Below are 21,253 nucleotides of genomic sequence, written 5' to 3' on the forward strand. Positions count from 1 at the left end.
GCAGGAGCTAGTGGCCAACCTTCAATGTTGGCTGGCCTCCAAAGGGAACTTTTCATCTCCCCCTCCCTGGCTGAAAGCACTTCCCAAGCACTTCAGTTCTGGCAGTGCTCGAGAATCTCCAAACTCCCCTAACAAGAAACCCCACAAACCTTCTGTGCCACTTTACCCCGTTTTTTGCAGGACAGTGCAGACCAAGATCTACTTTGCCCTCCTCTGTATCACCCCTCGCTGAACCCCCCATAGGGCAAACACCCACCTCCCAGTGAAGTGGCAGAGGGGGGGCCTGTCGTTGCAAGTCCGCCATTGGTGGCCAGGCAGTGAGCTCACCGAGAGGCGGCAGCTGACTTGATTGTTGTTCTACCCTTGCGGGCCATGGACCCCCAGGGGCCAAGGAAGCGAGACCTATCCCCGCACTCTCCCCACTGTGGGGGTTGCGCTGGTGCTCTCCTGGCGACAGGGCGGGGATGCAGCGTGGGTGGGGGCGGGGCAGACTGTCCCTAGTGCACCCTGGGCAGATCACGCTGTCGGGCCCAGGGGACTGTCTTTTTCTCTCCAGGGGCCATGCGAGAAGAAAGCCAATGGAGCGCACAGGGTCCTCGGACGTCGGCTACCCTCCCCACCCATCTTGAAACACAGACCAAGGAGTCTAACACGTGCATGAGTCAGGGGCTTACACAAAAGCTGCTGCGGGGGACTGCCCCTGCCGGTGACCCGCTGCTGCCAGGCGCATTTCCACTGTGGCAGTGTGCCACAACTGGCTCTGGGATGGCTGGGAAGGCCTGGCGGGAAAGGTGGCTCACCCCCCCCCCACCCTTTGCAGGGCGGGGCTGCCTCCCAAGTGTTACAGCCCCCACCCCACTACCCCCCCGCAGCAGCACCCACTGAATCCCGGGGCCTGGGTGAGGCTCAGAACCTTTATTATTGGCCCTTTTCCACTAACGATTTGTATAAATAGAAAAATATTTTTACAAACTGAATAGGTATTCTAGCACATAAATGAATGCAGCCCTGCACCTTGGACAAATGATTAAGTCTTTGCAGTTTTTATCTGGGAGAAAATTAGGGTGTGTGCTCTCTACTCAAGGTGGAGTCATCCAAAAGATTTAGAACTACTTTATTCCTCAGAAAGTGTGGTTTGCGATGTGTTTGTGCCTAAAGATAAGCGTCTGATGTCTGAGCTCCCCTGAGCCTAAAAAATAGGGATTCCCTGTCCAGCCTTGTGTAAGAAAATCCTGTATCAATGTTACATCTCATAAATGTCTCTCATTTGTAAAATGTAATAATTTGGTTGTTTAAATTTTGGGGGAAACTGAATCTTTATCAAAAGATATCCTGTTTTGTGAAAAGTGAGTTTTTGAGAGTAAGAGAAATTAGACAGAAAAAAGAATGGCATTATATAAAGAAAAAATCTTGTGTGATAAATGTTGTCCTGAAACAGAATAGTTGTGTAAGAAAGTGGAAGGTAGAGGAAAAGTTAAAGAAAATTTAGAATGTTTGTAAATTGTCTGTGCAGGTTAAATGAAGCTCATAAAAGATTTTGTGAAAAATTTATACGTGATCCAGCTAACTATGTATTACCTTTAAAATCTTTTAACTTATAATCTTGTTTGAACAAATGTTATAGGCCTTTGATATTTGACAAATTCTCTCGAATTCAAATTTCTGATGTCCTTAAAAATTTAATACCTTTAGACTAAAAAGTAGATTTTTAGAACTTTCATTGAAAAGTTAACACGTCTATAAGTATTGCTAACCTAACTTCAACAGAACAAAAATCAGTTATGTGGAACTGGGCTAGTTTATAATAGCTTTTTGTTCGAAATATTATTGATTCTTTCTGTGTTCTGTTTTCCAGAAGTCAAGAAAATACTTTTCTGTCTTTTGAGCTATTTGTATTTTCAAGCAATGTATATATTTTTCTCGCCAGAATTTGAAAGCCATTTGTAAGTATTCTTAATTTCAGTCAATACAGTTATTTGCATAAGTTCAATAAGAATCTGTTTTGTTCTATAGGACATGATGAAGGCACTAGTTATTTTACCAAGACTTTGGCTGGAATAACATTTCCAGAGATGTCCAGACTACGTTAAGGAATTAAGGTTGACTTTATAAGGCCAATATAAAAGCCCTTTAGAAAACTAGCCAGATACCCATCAGTAACATTTCCTGATCTGTAGTAAGTAATGAAGGTCACTTGCTGATGGGTCTGGGAATTGAAATGTGCTTGGGGACCTCAAGAGAAGAGAGATTTACCCAATGCATACAGGTATCTACTGGCACAGATGAAACCTGGGCTCTGAAAGGTTTTCAGAAAGTCTAGCCTGAGATTCCTTATAAAGGGTTCCAGCAAAGCCAATTTTAAAAGAAAGAGCCTAGATGGCTAGTAATTAATTATTCTTACTGCACTCTATGCAAATAATCAGACCCCATATACTGAAGGTATAGTTTATTTTGGCAAATAAGTTAGTTCTACTATAATTTACCTTTAATAAAGAGAAAAATTAGCTCCCTGAGAGAAAAAATAGCTTAAAAGAAAGAAAAAAAGGCTGTAGTCCACCTGTATTTAGATCCCAGCCTTGTCTTTACTCATAAAATGAGACGTAACTGTTTTACTAAATTAATCTGTTAAATGGGACTGAAAGACTGGCCAAAAAATATAGAATTATATACAGTAATTATATTTACTCTGAAGCCTTAAGACTGAACAAAGGTCACTTGTTGGTTGCCCTGGAAAAATTTGTGCAGTATTAAATGTTATCTAGAATTTCCCAGTAAATGGTTTTACTGTAAACACTGCATCCTACTCCACTGAATCTGCTGCCAGCAGAAGCCAAGTGGCCCACTTGTCTGGACTTAAAAGATGTCTTTTTCAGTATAAGGCCTTCTCTGGGAAGCCAGAGGCTGTTTGTTTTCCAGTGGAAGAGACCAGACATGGAAACAGTACACATAGACCAGGTTGCCACAGGGGTTCAAAACACCCATGATTTTTGGAGAAGCACTGGCTCGTGACCTCCAGAAATTCCCAGCTGAGGAATTAGAATGTGTGCTGTTCCAATATGTCGATGACCTCCTTTCAGGACACCCTACCCAGGAGAGCTGTGCCTGAGGCATGGGCTGTCTTTTATGACATCTAGAGGTATGTAGCTATAAAGTATCCAAACGGAAGGCCCAGATTTGCCAGCAGCCAAGTACGTTATCTAAGATTTACTATCCAGCAGGGGTAGAGGTATCTAGGCATGAAATAGAGGCAAATCATTAATTGCTTCCTTAGCCCCACGAGCCAAAGCAGGTCTGGAAATTCTTAGGCCCGGTCGGCTTCCGTCGGCTTTGGATCCCCAGCTTTGTCGTCTTAGCTAAGCCCTTGTATGAGGCAACTAAAGGAGAGGAGGGAGAGCCCTTGGAGTGGGGAGGAGAGCAGGAACGTGCCTTCTCCCAGCTAAAGATGAGGCTGATGGTTGCACCTGCATTGGGACTGCCAGACTTGGCCAAGCCCTTTACTCTGTATGTCTCAGAGAGAGATAAAATGGCTGTGGGTGTGTTAACCCAGCTGGTTGGGTCCCGGCCAAGGCCTGTAAGCCTACCTTTCTAAGCAGTTGGATGGAGAGGCAAAAGGATGGCCACCGTGCTTACGGGCTCTAGCCGCTACTGCTCTCCTTGTGCAAGAAGCTGATAAGCTGACTCTAGGGCAAGATCTCAGAGTGAAAGTTCCGCACTCTGTGGTCAATTTGATAGACACTAAGAGACATTTTTGGCTCTCTAATGCAACACTCTGAACCAAGCCACGCTCCTTCCAGTCAGTGGAAGAGAGACTGAGCATGACTGTACGGAAGTTATAGATAATGTGTACTTTAGCAGACCTGACTTGCATGATCAGCTCTGGACAGATGCAGACTGGAACTTGTATGTAGATGGAAGCAGTTATGTGATGATGCAAGGTGAGCGGCGGGCTGAGTATGTAGTGATCACCTTAACAGAGACTGTGGAGGCTAAGCCTCTACCTCAAGGGACATTGACTCAGAAGGCTGAGTTAATTGCCCTGACCCAAGCCTTAGAATTAAGCCAAGGAAAAAGTGTAAATATTTACACTGACTCTAAGTATACTTTTCTGACTCTCCAAGTACGTGGGACATTGTACAAGGAGAAGGGACTATTAAATTCTGGAAAAAAAGACATTAAGTATCAGCAGGAGATAACTTCAGTTACTAGAGGCAGTATGGAAACTCCAGAAGGTACCAGCAGTTATGCACTGTCGTGGACATCAAAGAGATGCTTCCACCATCACTAAGGGGAACACCAGAGCTGATACTGAGGCAAAAAGGGCTGCATCCCAACTGTACCAGGTGTTGTGAGTGGCTCCCCTCATCCCATGGGTCCTGGAGCTCACCCCATCTACTTCCGGGAGGAGAAGAATGGTTGGCAGCAGAGGGGAGCCAGGAAGCAGAGGGAGGATAAATAAAGATGCCAGACAGATGAGTAGCAGTCCCCCAGATTCTAAGAGCCACCGTGGTGACAGGAGTATTTGATGAAGTTGCTGGGCCAGTACTTCTACATCTCCCACCTGGCAGCCCTGGCCAAAACTGTCAGTCTACAGTGTGTCACCTGCAGCCAGTTCAACATGTGCCAAAGACCAACGGTACCCCCAGGAATCCAGTCGTGTAGAGCAACTCCCTTCAAGGATTTCCAGATCAAGGAATCAATTTAGATCTGGAATCAGAACCTGGTCCCCCTCAAACCAAGGTAAAAAGGACTTTACACCATCATTCTGACCACACGCACGGCAGTGAAGATGAGAAAAATCCTCACCTGGAGTCATCACAGCTGGCTGAATAAAGCTTCACTGCCCCTTGAGAAGTAAAGGTAACTTTTAAGACGTCCAACATGCACTGCTCCAGCCACATACTAGAAGCTGGCTGGTCAACGCATGGCTGAAGCCTGAGGAAACTCCTTGAGGAACTTGCCTTAATTAAACTTTAGACTTTGGGGAAAAAAAGAGGGTTGTGCGCTGCTCTAAGTGAAAAATTCTGTTTTTACACTGATCACTCAGGAATAATGAAAGAATCAATGGCCCTTGTGCAGGAGAGCTTGCGCAAGCGTAAATTAGAAAGAGAAAATAATCAGAGCTGGTATAAGTCTCTCTTGGCTAACCACTCTGTTATCAGCCCTGGCTGGTCCCCTAGTGTTATTACTCCCACTCCTGACTGTGGGCCCTTGCATTATCAATAGGCTCATTGCTTTTGTACAGGAATGTGTAAGAGCTATACAACTGCTGGTCTTAAGAGGCCAGTATCAGCCCCTTTCAGGCAGAAAGCTAGAGGTGACACACACGGTACCGGACCCATGACTGGGCCCTTGGATTTAAAAGTAGAGGGGGGAATGAAAGAACCAGACCAGCGCCATCTTAGGAGTTAAGTTTCACTTTCCCTGCCATTTCACTCAGTAAGTTTCACTTTCCGGACAAACCCAGACAAGCCCAGGCAAGCCCAGGCAATTCCCCGAAATCATGAGACAACCGCCCACCAATCAGGGACCCCCCACCTAACCAATCTAGAAGCGCCCCCTTTGTTTCAAGCTTTGCACGCCCACCCGCTCTGCCAGACCATGAGAACCGCCTGCTCCAGAGCTCGAGGCTCCTGGCTCGGATCTGTTGCAGGGGAGTCCCCAGGAGCCCAAGCTCAAGCTTGCAATAAAAGGCCCTTTTGCTTTTGCATCGGACTCAGCTCCCTGGTGGTCTTTGTGGGGGATTTCGAGATCTGGGCACAACAAAACCAGTTGAAATAATCATCAAAACAAAAGCTTACCGCTGCAGAGATGGCAAAATAGAGCTTCTTGCATTCCAAAAGTAAGGCATAAATTATTTTGGATTCCCTACTATTTTGCTATTGATTATACAATGGCTGTATAAATTAGATTATGTCACAATTTGTACCTCTTTATATTTCATGGTTGAATTTTGGCTATTAGCTAAGTTAGCTACTTCAGTCAAATTTCTTTCGACAGAAAGAAGACATTTTTTCTTTTGGTTGAAAAACCAGAATAGCTCTTTTTTTTTTAATTTCAGTGTGCTTGTTCATCTTTGTTTGAAGTACTCCTATTTTTGTTGATTTTCTTCTTTCTCCTGCGGTGCTGGCTGTTTTTGATGTTGTTAGTAGAGACGGGGTCTTACTCTGGCTCACTGCTGTTACATACAGGTCTCGAACCTCTGAGCTCAGGCAATCCACCGGCCTAGGCCTCCCACAGCACTAGGACTACAGGTGTGAGCCACCACACCCGGCCCAGAATAGCTCTTTCAAAGTGGGAAGATATTGTTTGCAATTATCTTATCTCTCTTTGTTATTCTGAACCTTGATCTAATTACTTTTTCATCTGGGGACTTGTCCTTAAGAAAGAGGAAAGAAAAGATCACAAAAGTTCAAGGACTAAGTAATGAATGAGTCTCCATTCATCTTATTGCTTTTTCAATCATACACTATTGTAAAGCCACAATTGAGCAATAAATTGACAACCAAATGCAAAATATCAGATTGTGGGCTCCCTGAATAGATTGGAAGATCTAGGATGAGGATGGAACTGTGGGTTTTATTTGCCAACAAATACTCAGTATTTGGACAGGGTCTCACCCAGTAACTTCTTTTTTTTTTTGCAGTGTTTTGGCTAGGGCTGGATTTGAACCTGCCACCTCCGGCATATGGGGCCTGCACCCTACCCCTTTGAGCCATAGGCACTGCCCAGTAACATCTTGTATATTTATAAAGAACATAAGCTTGGATGATAAGAACTTGGATGATAAAAATCAATACTTGCACAATGTTGAGCAAATGGTAAAGACTTTAATAATGTTACTCAATGGACATTCCATGATACTATGAAAAAGAATCTATTTCCTGGCACCTCAAGATGTCAGAACTTAAATAGCATGCAATTTCATGATTCTAGGGATAGACGTATTTGACCCACAGCACAGGGCCACCCTCGACTGCCATGTTTAACAGTGAAGTTGCAAGCACCATCAGTGTGTGGTCAGGAAGCTGGGCTTGAACTTTGCCTCTCTCACTAACCAGTTATTTACTATAGCTATTTAATCTTAATTTTCTATCTGTAAAAAAGGGGACAATAAGTGCCATTCAGGATTATTTTTTTAAAAAACAACACTGCCTGATGTAATAAATGCCAGCAATTTTTTTTTTTTTTTTTGAGACAGAGTCTCAAGCTGTCACCCTGGGTAGAGTGCTGTGGCATCACAGCTCACAGCAACCTCAAACTGTTGGGCTTAAGAGATCCTCTTGCCTCAGCCCCATAAGCAGCTGAGACTGCAGGTGTCCGCCACAATGCCCAGCTATTTTTTGGTTATAGTTGTCATTGTTTGGCGGGTCTGGGCTGGATTTGAACCTTCCAGCTCCGGTGTGTGTGGCTGGTGCCCTAGCCACTTGGGGTATAGGTGCCAAGCCAAATGCCAGCAATTTTAAACTCATTTTCCTACCAAATTAATGACTTGAAAAGGGCCAGATGTAATGGAAGTATTACATGTCAGCAGAAAATATTTGCAGTTTGAAGAGACTTTAGCCATCAGTATTTAGATACTTCTGAATACTAAAGAATAATTTGATTCTTATGTATTTATTGAAATGTGAAATCTCAAGTCTTATTTTTTTTTTTTTTTTTTATTTTTGGCCAGGGCTGGGCTTGAACCCGCCACCTCCGGCATATGGGACCGGCACCCTACCCGTTGAGCCACAGGCGCCACCCTGAAATCTCAAGTCTTAGGGGAACCACTGTGAACCTTAGAAGTCAGCAGGTGTAATATGGTAGTGAAGATTTTTATGTGCTTATATTCTACCTATCTCCAAGAATTATTAAAGAAAGTGTTGGAGGACTTCAGACAATATATAATATAGTATAACCCATTTACTATGGCTGTATAACAAATGACTCTAAAACTTAGAGGCTTAAAAAGACAATAATCAGGGTGGCGCCTGTGGCTCAGTCGGTGGGGCGCCGGCCCCATATACCGAGGGTGACAGGTTCAAACCCGGCCCCGGCCGAACTGCAACCAAAAAATAGCCGGGTGTTGTGGCGGGCGCCTGTAGTCCCAGCTACTCGGGAGGCTGAGGCAAGAGAGTCGCTTAAGCCCAGGAGTTGGAGGTTGCTGTGAGCTGTGTGAGGCCATGGCACTCTACCGAGGGCCATAAAGTGAGACTCTGTCTCTACAAAAAAAAAAAAAGAAAAAAAGAAAAAAAAAAGACAATAATCATTCATGATTTCTTTTGTGGGGGGAGGAGACAGAGTCTCACATTGTCACCCTTGGTAGGGTGCCATGGCATCATATCTCTAAGAAACCTCAAACTCTTGGGCTAAACTGATGCTGTAGCCTCAGCCTCTTGAGTAGCTGAGACTACAGGAGGCTGCCACGACGCCTGGCTATTTTTAGAGACAGGGCCTCACTCTTGCTCAGACTAGTCTCAAACTCCTGAGCTCAGGCTATCCACCTGCCTCATCCTCTCAGAGTGCTAGGATTGCAGGCATGAGCCACCGTAACAGGCCTTTGCAACCATATTTAAAAAATATGAAAACCACTCTTGGTTAACAGATTATAAAACAATAGTCTATGAACTGGATTTGGCCAGTGGGCCCTAATTGCTGAACCTTGTCCTAGAGTAAGTAAGCCAAGAAAGCACAGAAGAAACGTCTTATCTGTAAAGACCAACAAGCAACAAAGAAATAAAAGACATTCAAACTGGAAAGAAAAAAGAAAATCATCCTGCTTACAGATGACATAATCTTATATGCAGAAAACCCTAAAAGATTCCACCAAGAAACTGTTAGAATTAACAAACAAACCCAGTAAAGTTGCAGGATACAAAATCAACATACAAAAAATAAGTAGCATTTCCATACACTAGTAGTGAATCATGTAAAAAAGAAATAAATAAAATAATCTCATTTATAATAGCTACAAAAAAATACTTAGAAGTAACCAAGAAGGTGAAAAACTCTATGTTGAAAACTATAAAATATCTATTAAAGAAATTGAAGAAGACACAAATAAATGGGAAGATGTTCCATGTTCATGTTCTTTCAATATTAATTGAAAGAATTAATGTTGTTAAAATGTCCATACTACCCAAAGTAATTAACAGATTTAATGCCAAAAATTCTAAAATTTTATTTGGAACCAAAAAAGACCTCAAAAGTAGTTTTGAGTGAAAAGAGCAAAGCTGGAAACATTGTGCTATCTGACTTCAAAATATACTACTGGACAGAAGGAGTGGCTCCTGCCTATAATCTATGCACTTTGGGAGGCCAAAGCAGGAGGCTCCCTTGAGGCCAGTTCAAGATCAGCCTGGGCAACATAGCAAGACCCCATCTCTACAAAAAATAAAAAATTAGGTGGGCATGCTACTGTGCACCTGTAGTCCCAGCTACTCAGGAGGTTGAGACAAGAGGATCACTGAGGCAAGGAGGTCAAAGCTACAGTGAGCTATGATCAGCCCACTACACTTCAGCCTGGGTGACAAAGTAAAACTCTGTCCCTAAAAAATACACATACACACATGCATAAAGTCTAAGACAACTCATCCTAGAAAAAGTGCTATTATACATGCTTTATTGCTGAATATCGCTTTCGTCACCTTCGAAGTACTCCCCATGGGAAGCCACACACCAATGCCAGTACCTAGTCTACCCTTCAAAACAATTTTGGAACTCTTTTTCTGAAATCAGACCATCAGAGTTGTCACAAAACATGCAACAACAATAACAAATGCTACTCAGCAAGAGACTGCCACATGTTGACAAGAACATAGTTGTGAGTCACTGATAAACCAAGTTGTTTGTACAGTGCTATCAACAAGTTTGCAAACTAAATTGTCAGACCCTCTATGACAACACAACTGAACCTGGAGGACATTATATTAAGTAAAATAAGCCAGGCCCAGAAAGATAAATACCATGTGATCTCACTGATCCACAGAATCTAAAAAAGCTGATCCTGGGGGTGGCTCCTGTGGCTCAGTGAGTAGGGCATTGGCCTCATATACTGAGAGTGGTGGATTCAAAACCAGCTCCAGCAAAATTGCTACAAAAAAATAGCCAGGCATTGTGGCGAGCACCTATAGTCCCAGCTACTCAGGAGGCTGAGGCAAGAGAATCACCTAAGCCCAAGAGCTGGAGGTTGCTGTGAGCAGTGACACCACAGCATTCTACTGAGGGTAACAAGGTGAAACTCTGTCTCTAAAAAAAAAAAAAGCTGATCTCATAGAAGTGGAGAGTAGAATGGTGGTTACCAGGGGTTAGGGTAATGGAGGAGGGGAATGTTTGGGGAGATGTTGGTCAAAGGATACACATTTTTGGTTATTGAGGAGGAGTAAGTTCAAGAGACCTGTCGTACAGCATGGTAACTTAGTGAATGATGATCACATACATCATGTTGCATATAGTAAATACATACAATTCTATCTGTCAACACCTGTCAAAGGTATAACAATCTCTCTCATTTTTTTCCATGTGTGTATGTGTGTTTTTTTTTTTTTTTTTTGAGACAAAGTCTCACCATGTCACCCTCAGTAGAATGCCATGGCGTCACAGCTCACAGCAACCTCAAACTCTTGGGCTTAAGCTTTTCTCTTGCCTCAGCCTCCCAAGTAGCTGGGACTATAGGCACCTGCCATAATGCCTGGCTGGTCTTTTGTTGCAGTTGTCATTATTGATTTTAGCAGGCCTGGGCTGGGTTCGAACCCACCAGCCTCAGTGTATGTGGCTGATGCCCTACCCACTGAGCTACAGGCACTGCCTCCACTAGTTTGTTTTTGTTTTTGTTTTTTGAGACAGAGCCTCAAGCTGTTGCCCTGAGTAGAGTGCTGTGGCATCACAGCTCACAGCAACCTCCAAATCCTGGGCTCAAGTGATTCTCCTGCCTCTGCCTCCCAAGTAGCTGGGACTACAGGCGTCTGCTGCAATGCCCAGCCATTTTTTGGTTGCAGCTATCATTGTTGTCCAGTGGGCCCTGGCTGGATTGGATTCGAACCTGCCAGCTCAGGTGTATGTGGCTGGCGCCTTAGCCGCTTGAGCCACAGGCGCTGAGCCGCCACTTGTGTTTTTGACAAATACTTTTAGGTAATATCCTCACTGCCTAGACTGAGCAAGTATACAGAGGACATGGTGGAACTCGACAAGAACTGCTGGTTTCAGCTGGCTTGATGGGTAGTCAAGTCTCCAAAAGATTTTACTGTCATTATTTTTAACAGTGACTTTCTGAAACAAGGGAAGAAGGTAAAACTACCTTCTTACACTCTGTGCTGGGTAAACCACAGGTTCAAATACATGAAAATTACTGTGCATCAAATTATTGGCCCTCTCCTCTCCTCCACTCACCACACCCTACAGGAAACCTGTGGCATGCAGTGAAGAGACCTGTGCAGGTTGTGTGACGTCCTCATCCTGCTTTTCTCATCTTTATCTTAAGGCAGCATTTCCCACAACGCCTAAAACGTTTGAGTAATGAATCACAAAGTTTAGTATGTGTTCCAAAAGTTCTCCTGAGTGGTGCAGCTCTGTTTTCTAGTCCTGGCAAGTGTATTTCTAAATCTGGACAACTAGAAAGGTCTTTGAAAACATACAAAATCCACTAAGTGCAAAAATAGAGTGAAGATTTGACTACATAGAAATGTGAAAGGTGCCCTAAACACACTCTGGAGCCATATACAAATCAGACAAGGAGGTAACCCCCACTTTATGTAAACAGGTGGCTCCTGAGGAAGTGCTGTGGAAAGATGTTTTGGTTATCTTGTTAGATGGGACAAGCTAAGTCCCAAGATATTTGCATGAAGGTGCAGGAAGGACTGTGGTCTGTGGACCGTGGTTGTCTCTGGAAAGCAGGATTGGGTGGGGCTGGTTCAGAAGTGGATACTTGTTACTTGATAAACGTCTACAATGTTTGTTCTGTTTGGGTTTTTTCTTTTACAACAAGACCATATTACTTTTTTGTTGTTGTTGTTGCCCTCAGTAGAGTGCTATGGCGTCACAGCTCACAACAACTTCAAACTCTTGGGCTCAAGGATTCTCTTGCCTCAGCCTCCCAAGTAGCTGGGACTACAGGTGCCCGCACAACACCTGGCTATATTTTTTAGAGACGGGATCTCACTCTTGCTCAGGGCAATCCACCCGCATCTGCCTCCCAGAGTGCTAGGATTACAGGCGTGAGCCACCATGCCCAACCTCCAGCCTTAGAAAATTATTTATGTATTTATTTATTTAAAATTTTTAAGAAAATAATTTAAAAGGGGGTATTAATTAAAGAAAAAAAATTGACTTGGTGCCTGTAGCTCAAGCAGCTAAGGTGCCAGCCACATACATCAGAGCTGGCAGGTTCGAATCCAGCCCGGGCATGCCAAAGAACAATGACAACTACAACTGAAAAATAGCCAGGCATTTTGGCGGGTGCCTGTAGTTCTAGCTACTTGTGAGGCTGAGGCAAGAGAATCGCTTAAGCCCAGGAGTTGGAGGTTGCTGTGAGCTGTGATGCCGTGGCACCCTACCCAGGGCGACAGCTTGAGGCTCTGTTTCAAAAAAAAAATAAAAGAAAATAAAGAAAAAAAAAATTGAACCAGAACACATTGAACTGATGAATTATTTAAAAAAATTAAAACAGATACAGCAGGCAGCCCTGCATTGTGTATCTGTGACCCAAATCTTTTGTGTGTTTTAGAAATATCATGTGTGTATGCTATAACTCCAGTGTGAGAATGCCAGGTTGCTTAAGTGGCTTGTTTAAAGGACAGGAGAGGAAAATCACTAATAAAAGCATAAATGAGGAGAAATGTGTAATCATGAAACTCAAATGCCCCACACTGATTGATGTCAAAATAGAAACTGGACGACATTCCTTTCCTTGGGCTTATAATCTTAAATTGGCTTCCTCCTTTGTTGTGGGTGGCCACATAGACTCAGGAGACAGGCAAAGTGCTAACTTCTGTCTGTAGCCAGTTCCCAGGGCTCTAATTGTACTTGTATTAGAGAAAGGAGGTAAGTGCTAACTTCCTGTCTGCAGTGAGTTCCCAGGGCTCTATTTGTTCTTGTTCTATAGAAAGGAGGTGATAAAACCTATCTGGTCAAGTACCTGAAGGCAGGGACATGCGGTGGGCTATACTCTTCCTTTGCTAGTAAGAAGACAGTCCAGGCCCGACCCTGGTTCACTCCTGTAATCCTAGCACTATGAGAGGCTGAGGTGGGGGATTGCTTGAGCTCAGAACTTGAAGGCCAGCCTGAGCAAGTGAGAGACCCTGGCTCTACTAAAATTAGAAAAATTAGCCGCACATTGTTGCATATGCCTGTAGTCCCAGCTACTCAGAAGGCTGAGCCAAAAAGATCACTTGAGCCCAGGAATTTGAGATTGCAGTGATCTATGATGCTAGGGCACTCTAGCCTGTGGCAATAGAGTGAGACTTTGTCTCATTAAACAAACAAACATAAACAAACAAACAAAGGATGACTGTGCTTACTCTTTCCCTTTCCTCTGAAAGAGAGAAGCACTTACTTACTGTCCACTGAAAACATCCACTTATAAATACCCATTATCGGGCAGCGCCTGTGGCTCAAAGGAGTAGGGCTCTGGCCCCATATGCCAGAGGTGGCGGGTTCAAATCCAGCCCTGGCCAAAAACTGCAAAAAAAAAAACCCATTATCTGCAAGTGCTTACAGCTAACTGAAGTCAGAGAACTTCCTAGAAAGACAGTAAGCCAGATGTCTCTGAAGTTCCAAAGGATAGAGCCAGCCTCTCAGGGAGCTGAAGTGGGTGGAGTGGCTACCCATCAGACGATTTGAACAGAACAAGATAAAACAGCTTGCACCAAAGCATCTTTGTCACTTTGTCGTACTTGATGTTTTCACTATTAGAAATGCATTCCTTTTCATTGTATTGAGTCTCCCTTGAAAATGCAAATGCTATACTCTCACATCAGCTGTCCGGGCCGTGAGTCCAGAGTTGGGTTATTGGGACTGATGTCTAGGAGCACTCACTCCGCCCCCTGCCAGAGTCAGGGCGTGTCAGGAGGCTCCTCAGGAGGGAGATATGGACTATCTTATCTGGGACCAGCCCTGTGACTCTGAGGGCTCAAAAACTTCCAGGTCAATAGATCCCGTATATACAAGGCCGGGCTGACAATCTATTCTCCAATTCTAAGGAGACCTCAATTCTGGTTGGGTTCCCTCTGCCATCACCTCCCTCCCCACCTGGAAACAGCCAGCAATCGCAGCCCAGCAATGACTCAATGGCATCATTTCACTCTTCTGGTTTGAGGCCCCACAGACCCAGAGCTGAGCTCTGGAAGTGCTTAGATGCAGACAGAAGCTTTCCAGGCAAGACCCCTGAGACTGAGCCTTTTCCTTCCCCTGAACTCCAGAGGATTGGCTTTTTTTTTTTTAATTATATTGTTGTTACAGATTTGCTCATCTTTTCCAGGGAGAATCAGTCAGTATTCTGCTCTCATTAGGTGAAGATAATTTTTTTTTAGAGACAGAGTCTCACTTTGTCGCCCTCAGTAGAGTGTTGTGGCATCACAGCTCACAGCAACCTCCAGCTCTTGGCCTTAGGCGATTCTCTTGCCTCAGCCTCCCGAGGAGTTGGGACTACAGGCACCTGCCACAACGCCTGGCTATTTTTTGTTGCAGTTGTCATTGTTTAGCTGGCCCGGGACGGGTTCAAACCCTCCACCCTCGGTGCATGTGGCTAGCAACCACTGTGCTACGAGCAAAGAGCCAAATGAGCCATTTTTAATATAAATTAAAATGCCTCTTGTAGCTTCTTGCTGCCCGTCTCTTTATCTCATCTCTTTCCCTGGATGTGTAGGAGAAACATTCCCATGATGAAAGAGTCAAATTAGAAGGAACTCCTTTCCCTGGGAAGACAATAAAAAGCGAAGTAACTCAGTTCTCAACAACTGCCAGGGAAGTCACTCACAGGGCACAATGACTCCTTTGTAAACCACCCTCCCCAAAAGTGCTCACTGGCCAGGATCTGGTCTTTGGCTGCATGACTCTAGGCAGCTCCTCCCGCCACCAGGATGATTTCAAATGTCCCTCCTCTCCTTTTCAGCTGCCACTTGCTTCTTGATGGTACTAAACATTCAGACGGCCCCAGATCCGGACCACCTGCTCCTCCTTCCCTCTGTTTAGCACAGAAGCTGATGACAGTCCCTTTTTGTTCTTCTATATCCGGCCCCTGTCCTAACATTTTCACAGGACACTCACACTATTGATCTTCTTCCCTTCCATTCTTTCTCCAGCCAGCTTCCCCCCTGAATTTGTTCAATAGACAGATAGTCAGATAGATAGATCCCTTTATCTACCAAACTATAATGTTGCAAATATCTCCTTCAAATCATTTGTCTTTTGCCTTTTTTTTTTTTTTTAAAGAGACAGAGGTTTCACTTTGCTGCCCTCAGTAGAGTGCTGTGGCTTCACAGCTAACAGCAACCTTCTCTTGCCTCAGTCTCCTGAGGAGCTGAGACTATAGGCACCCACCACAATGCCCGGCTATTTTTTTGTTTTGCAGTTTGGCCGGGGCCAGGATCAAACCTGGGCCACCCTCAGTATGTGGGGCTGGGGCCCTACTCACTGAGCCACAGGCCCCTCCCTCTTTTGCCTTTTTTAATGCTGCTTTTTCGTTTGCTCACCTGTCCTGTGTCTTGTCTTGCAAAAATGTCTTCTTTTTTAAATAATCTGGTTTATCAATCTTTTCTTTCACAGCTTCTAGATTTTGAGTCAGAATTATCTTTCTCCGTATGCAAGATACAAAGAAATTCACACATAATTTCATCTAGAACTTGTATGATTTTTATTTTTACATGTATTTGTTTATTTATTTATTTTTTTTAGAGACAGTCTCACTTTATCACCCTTGGTAGAGTGCTGTGGCATCACAGCTCACAGCAACCTCCAACTCCTGGGCTTAGGCGATTCTCTTGCCTCAGCTTCCGAGTAGCTGGGACCACAGGCGCCCACCACAACGCCCAGCTATTTTCTTTTTGTTGCAGTTTGGCCAGAGCCTGGGTTCGAACCTGCTACCTTCGGTATATGGGGCTGGCGCCCTACTCACTGAGCCACAGGTGCCGCCCTATTTTTACATTTAGATATCCAATTCATTTGTAATTTATTCTTAGAAAAGACGTGAGGGGCTTGGCACCTGTAGCTCAAGTGGCTAAGGCACCAGCCACATAAACCAGAGCTAGAGGGTTTGAATCCAGTCTGGGCCTGCCAAACAATGACAACTACAACCAAAAAAAATAGCCAGGTGTTGTGGCGGGGGGCTGTAGTCCCAGCTACTTGGGAGGCTAAGGCAAGAGAATCGCTTAAGCCCAGGAGTTGCTGTGAACTATGACACCACAACACTCTACCCAGGGTGATAGCTTGAGGCTCTGTCTCAAAAAAATAAAAAAAAAAAAAACAGGAAAGGAAGAAAGAAAAGATGTGAGGGATGGGGTCCAATTTTATAGCCTCTGAATGGCTATTTAGGCCCTTTAAGACTGTTTATTTGAAAAAATCTTAGTTTCGGGCGGAGCCTGTGGTTCAGCGGGTAGGGCGCCAGCCCCATATGCCGAGGGTGACGGGTTCAAACCCGGTCCCGGCCAAAACTGCAACAAAAAAATAGCCGGGCGTTGTGGCGGGCGCCTGTAGTCCCAGCTACTCGGGAGGCTGAGGCAAGAGAATCGCGTAAGCCCAAGAGTTAGAGGTTGCTGTGAGCCGTGTGATGCCACGGCACTCTACCAAGGGCGGTACAGTGAGACTCTGTCTCTACAAAAAAAAAAAAAGAAAAAATCTTAGTTTCGGTTTTCACTGGTGGCTCCAGCTGTCGCGGATGCATGAGCTATGGGCCTACTCCCCTGAAGAGGGGAGGAAACAGCAAAACTCTAGCAGCAGAATTGAGATAACAGAAAACTTCACCAAAGATGTCTAAGTAACACCCAACTCAATTTATAAATCCACGAACTCCTGGCTATGTTGCATTTGCAAATCTTCCCAATCAAGTTCACCGAAAATCAATGAAAAAAGGTTTTGAGTTCACATTAATGGTGGTTGGTGAATCCGGTCTAGGAAAATCAACTCTCATAAACAGCCTGTTCCTGACTGATCTCTACCCAGAAAGAATCATACCTGGAGCTGCAGAGAAAATTGAAAGAACTGTTCAAATTGAAGCTTCAACTGTTGAGATTGAAGAGCGGGGGGCCGGGGGGTCAAGCTGCGCCTGACAGTGGTGGACACCCCTAGCTATGGTGATGCCATTAACTGCAGGGATTGTTTTTTGTTTGTTTGTTTGTTTTTTGTAGAGACAGAGTCTCACTGTACCGCCCTCGGGTAGAGTGCCGTGGTGTCACATGGCTCACAGCAACCTCCAACTCTTGGGCTTACGCGATTCTCCTGCCTCAGCCTCCCAAGCAGCTGGGACTACAGGCGCCCACCACAACGCCCTGCTATTCTTTTTTTGTTGTTGTTGCAGTTTGGCCGAGGCTGGGGGCTGGGTTTGAACCCATCACCCTCGGCATATGGGGCCGGCGCCCTACTCACTGAGCCACAGGCGCCGCCCTGCAGGGATTGTTTTAAAACGATCATCTTCTACATGGATGAGTGGTTTGAACAGTACCTGCATGACGAGAGTTGGCTGAACTGGCGGCCAACATCGTGGACAACAGGGTGCACTGCAGCTTCTACCTCATCTCACCCTTTGGCCACGGACTTAAACCCTTAGATGTTGCATTCATGAAGGCCGTACACAATAAGGTGAACATCGTACCTGTCATTGCAAAGGCAGACACTCTCACTCTGAAGGAACGGGAAAGGTTGAAGAGAAGGATTCTGGATGAAATTGAAGAACATAGCATCAAAATCTATCACTTACCCGATGCAGAATCAGATGAAGACCAAGACTTTAAAGAGCAGACTAGACTTCTCAAGGCCAGTATCCCTTTCTCCGTGGGTCCAATCAGTGGTCCAATCAGTTGATTAAAGCTAAAGGGAAGAAGGTGAGAGGCCGTCTTTACCCCTGGGGTGTCGTGGAGGTGGAGAACTCAGAGCATAACGAATTTCTGAAGCTGAGAACAATACTCATAACTCACATGCAAGACCAGCAGGAGGTGACCTAGGACCTTCACTATGAAAACTTCCGTTCCGAGAGGTTGAAGAGAGGCGGCAGGAAAGTGGAGAGTGAGGACATGAATAAAGACCAGATTTGCTGGAAAAGAAAGCTGAGCTCGGCCGCATGCAGGAGATGATCGCGAGGATGCAGGTGCAGATGCAGGGCTGGGATGGCGATGGCGGGGCGCTCGGGCACCACGTGTGAGGTGACATGCACGTGTTAGTAGGAGACCAGGCAGTTGTTACTAACCGATATTATTATCATGTCAACTTGTGTATAATGACAGGCTCGTCCGACTTAAATCTTATCAATGTTTTGTATTTTTGAACCTCTGTTATTAACTAACATTACTACCCTTAGAGGAAAAGGGACTACTCCTAAAAAGCAGAAGCCACTACTTTGTCACCTACTTTCTAGTAAAGATTTTTCATATTTTCTAAGCTTATAAATATGATAAACACTAGAAGAAAAATTATATATTAAAATATTTTAGTCTTACAATTGGAAATTTGTTAATGCTGAAAATATTTTGATAAAGAGAATAAAGAAGTGATTAAAGTAGTTTATCCAGAAAAAAAAAAGAAAAAATCTTAGTCTCAAAGATTTGAGATGCCCCCATTATTATGTTCTATACTTCTGTATACATACATATTTGAGGCTAATTGTGGATTTCCTATTTGCTCTATCTATTCATGTATCTGCCATTGAAAAAAAACGAACTTCCCCCAATCCTGTACCATCTCCAGCTTTTGCCCTAGCTCTCTCCTCCTACACAAACATTTCAAAAGAGTTGTCTCTACTCTCCTGTATCCTATCTCTCATTGACTTTTCAGGTCCCTCTGGTCTAGCTTTTCCCCTCATCATTCCATCGAAGCACATTGGGCTTCAGCCATGGGCGTGCTAAATTGTATGGGCAGTTTCAAGCCTGGTTTCTTTTGATGTCTCTGTAGCATCTGACATTGTGGAATACTCTTTGAAACGCTCTCCTGTTCCGCTTTCAGGTCTCTGCTGTTTCCTGGTTTTCTTCCTTCTTTCTCTGCCAACTGGCTCACTTTCCTCTGTAGGCTCACACTACCCCCCTGGGCAGGAAGCCTTGGTGATTCTGGGTGTCACTTTTTTTGAAGACAAAGTCTCACTTTCTTGCCCCCAGTAGAGTTGTTATAGCTCACAGTAACCTCAAATTCTTGGGCTCAAGAGATCCTCTTGAGACTATGGGCAACTGCCCACAATGCCCAGCTATTTTTTTTGAAACGGGGTCTCGTTCTTGTTCAGGCTGGTCTCAAACTCTCAAACTTGTGAGCTCAAGCAATCCACCCACCTCAGCCTCCCAGAGAGGTGGGATTACAGGTGTGAGCCACCGGGCAGGTTTTTTTCTCTCTTTCTTTCTTTTTTCTCTGCTGCAGGTTGGAAGAAGAAAAGTTGCCTTGGGCCACATGTTAAATACACAAACGCTAATGAAAACTGATTAGCAAAAAAAAAAAAAAAAGTCCAAGCATACTTTTTATGAAATCTGACGCCACAGATGAATAAAATAAGTCTTCACAAAATCAGCATATGGCCCACAGGCCAATCTCATCCCTACCTATTGTTTCTGTTCTAACCAACCCACAGATGACTCAAAACCATGTATCTCCCACGTGGTTCTCACTTCTAAGCAAATATAGACCTGTTTATCCAGCCCCTTTTATGGCATTGCCACTTGGGCATTTCAAAAGCATCTCAAAGTTAGTATATCCAAAACTGGACTCAATAAAGATTCATTTTCTTTCTTTTTTTTTTTTTTTGAGACAGAGCTTCAAGCTGTTGCCCTGGTTAGAGTGCTATGGCATCACAGCTCACAGAAACCTCCAACTCCTGGACTCAAGTGATTCTCCTGCCTCCTCCCCTCAAGTAGCTGGGACAACAGGCGCCTGCCACAACACCTGGCTATTTTTTTGTTGTTGTTGCAGCCGTCATTGTTGTTTGGCGGGCCCGGGCTGGATTTGAACCTGCCAGCTCAGGTGTATGTGGCTGGTGCCTTAGCTGCTTGAACCACAGGCACCAAGCCAAAGATTCATTTTCTCTTACCCTTATCTCTAAATCTGATCCATCTTCTTCATACCTCCCGAATAATAGCACCATCCACTGGGAACACAGAATCCGAGTGCCACCTTCACACCTGCTCCTTCCTCACACACCACTTCTCCCATCAGTCTCCTTACCTCCACCTCATAGCTGGATTCCTGATACAGCTGCCTATCAGTCCCCTGCCTCTCACTGTATGGATTCCTACATTCTAGTCTTCACTCAACCACTTCTCACTCAACCACTTGGGCTAAGGTTAGGTGTCCAGTTTTCACCCAGCATCCAGAAGGATCTATTTTACATTAAACTGCCTCATTTGCTTCCTATTGCTCTTAAGATAAACCAAAATCATAATGTAGTCTATAGGAGCCTTTGCAGTTTGGCTCCTACCTACCTCTCCAGTGTTGTTGTCATCTTCTTTTTTCTTATTTTTTATTTTGAGACAGAGTTTCACTCTTCACCCTGGGTAGAGTGCCGTGGAGTCACAGCTCACATCAACCTCAAACTCGTGAACTCAAACCATCGTCCTGCCTCAGCCTCCCAAGTAGCTGGGACTGTAGTTGTTCACTACTACGCCCAGCTAGTTTTTCAATTTTTAGTAGCGATTGAGGTCTCAATCTTGCTCAGGCTGGTTTGGAACTCCTGAGTTCATGGGATCCTCCTGCCTGGGGCTCCCAGAGTGCTAGGATTACAATCGTGAGCCACTGTACACTATTCTTATAAATTACAGTGGTGAATTAAAAAAGTTTTTGAATATTATAGACTTTCCTAAAGTTTCCAAAATATGGATGCCTCTCTTCTATTTTCATTATTTTTGCTGCTTGCTTATTTCTCTCATCTATTGGATTGTCAAATTATTGATGGGAAACTCTATATGTCTTATTAATTTTTGTGTCTCCATGGTTTCCATTATTTCAAAGCACATAGAGGATCTATCAATGTTTTATAAATGAATTAATAAATGCATAGCATATGATAGCATGGTTATTAACAGCACTATGACAGTGATGTAATATTAAAAACAATTAGGAACCAGGATAGATTAAAAAAAATTAGAAAATAATTCGG

At 44.2% G+C, this 21,253-nt stretch overlaps 1 pseudogene; it reads left to right on the plus strand.

Annotated features, from left to right (window-relative positions):
- Nucleotides 1-16,937: 16,937 nt before the first annotated feature.
- Nucleotides 16,938-18,703, plus strand: LOC128573308 (septin-2-like; annotated as a pseudogene).
- Nucleotides 18,704-21,253: the final 2,550 nt, after the last annotated feature.

Source organism: Nycticebus coucang, chromosome 21, assembly GCF_027406575.1.
Source record: "Nycticebus coucang isolate mNycCou1 chromosome 21, mNycCou1.pri, whole genome shotgun sequence".
NCBI lineage: Eukaryota > Metazoa > Chordata > Mammalia > Primates > Lorisidae > Nycticebus > Nycticebus coucang.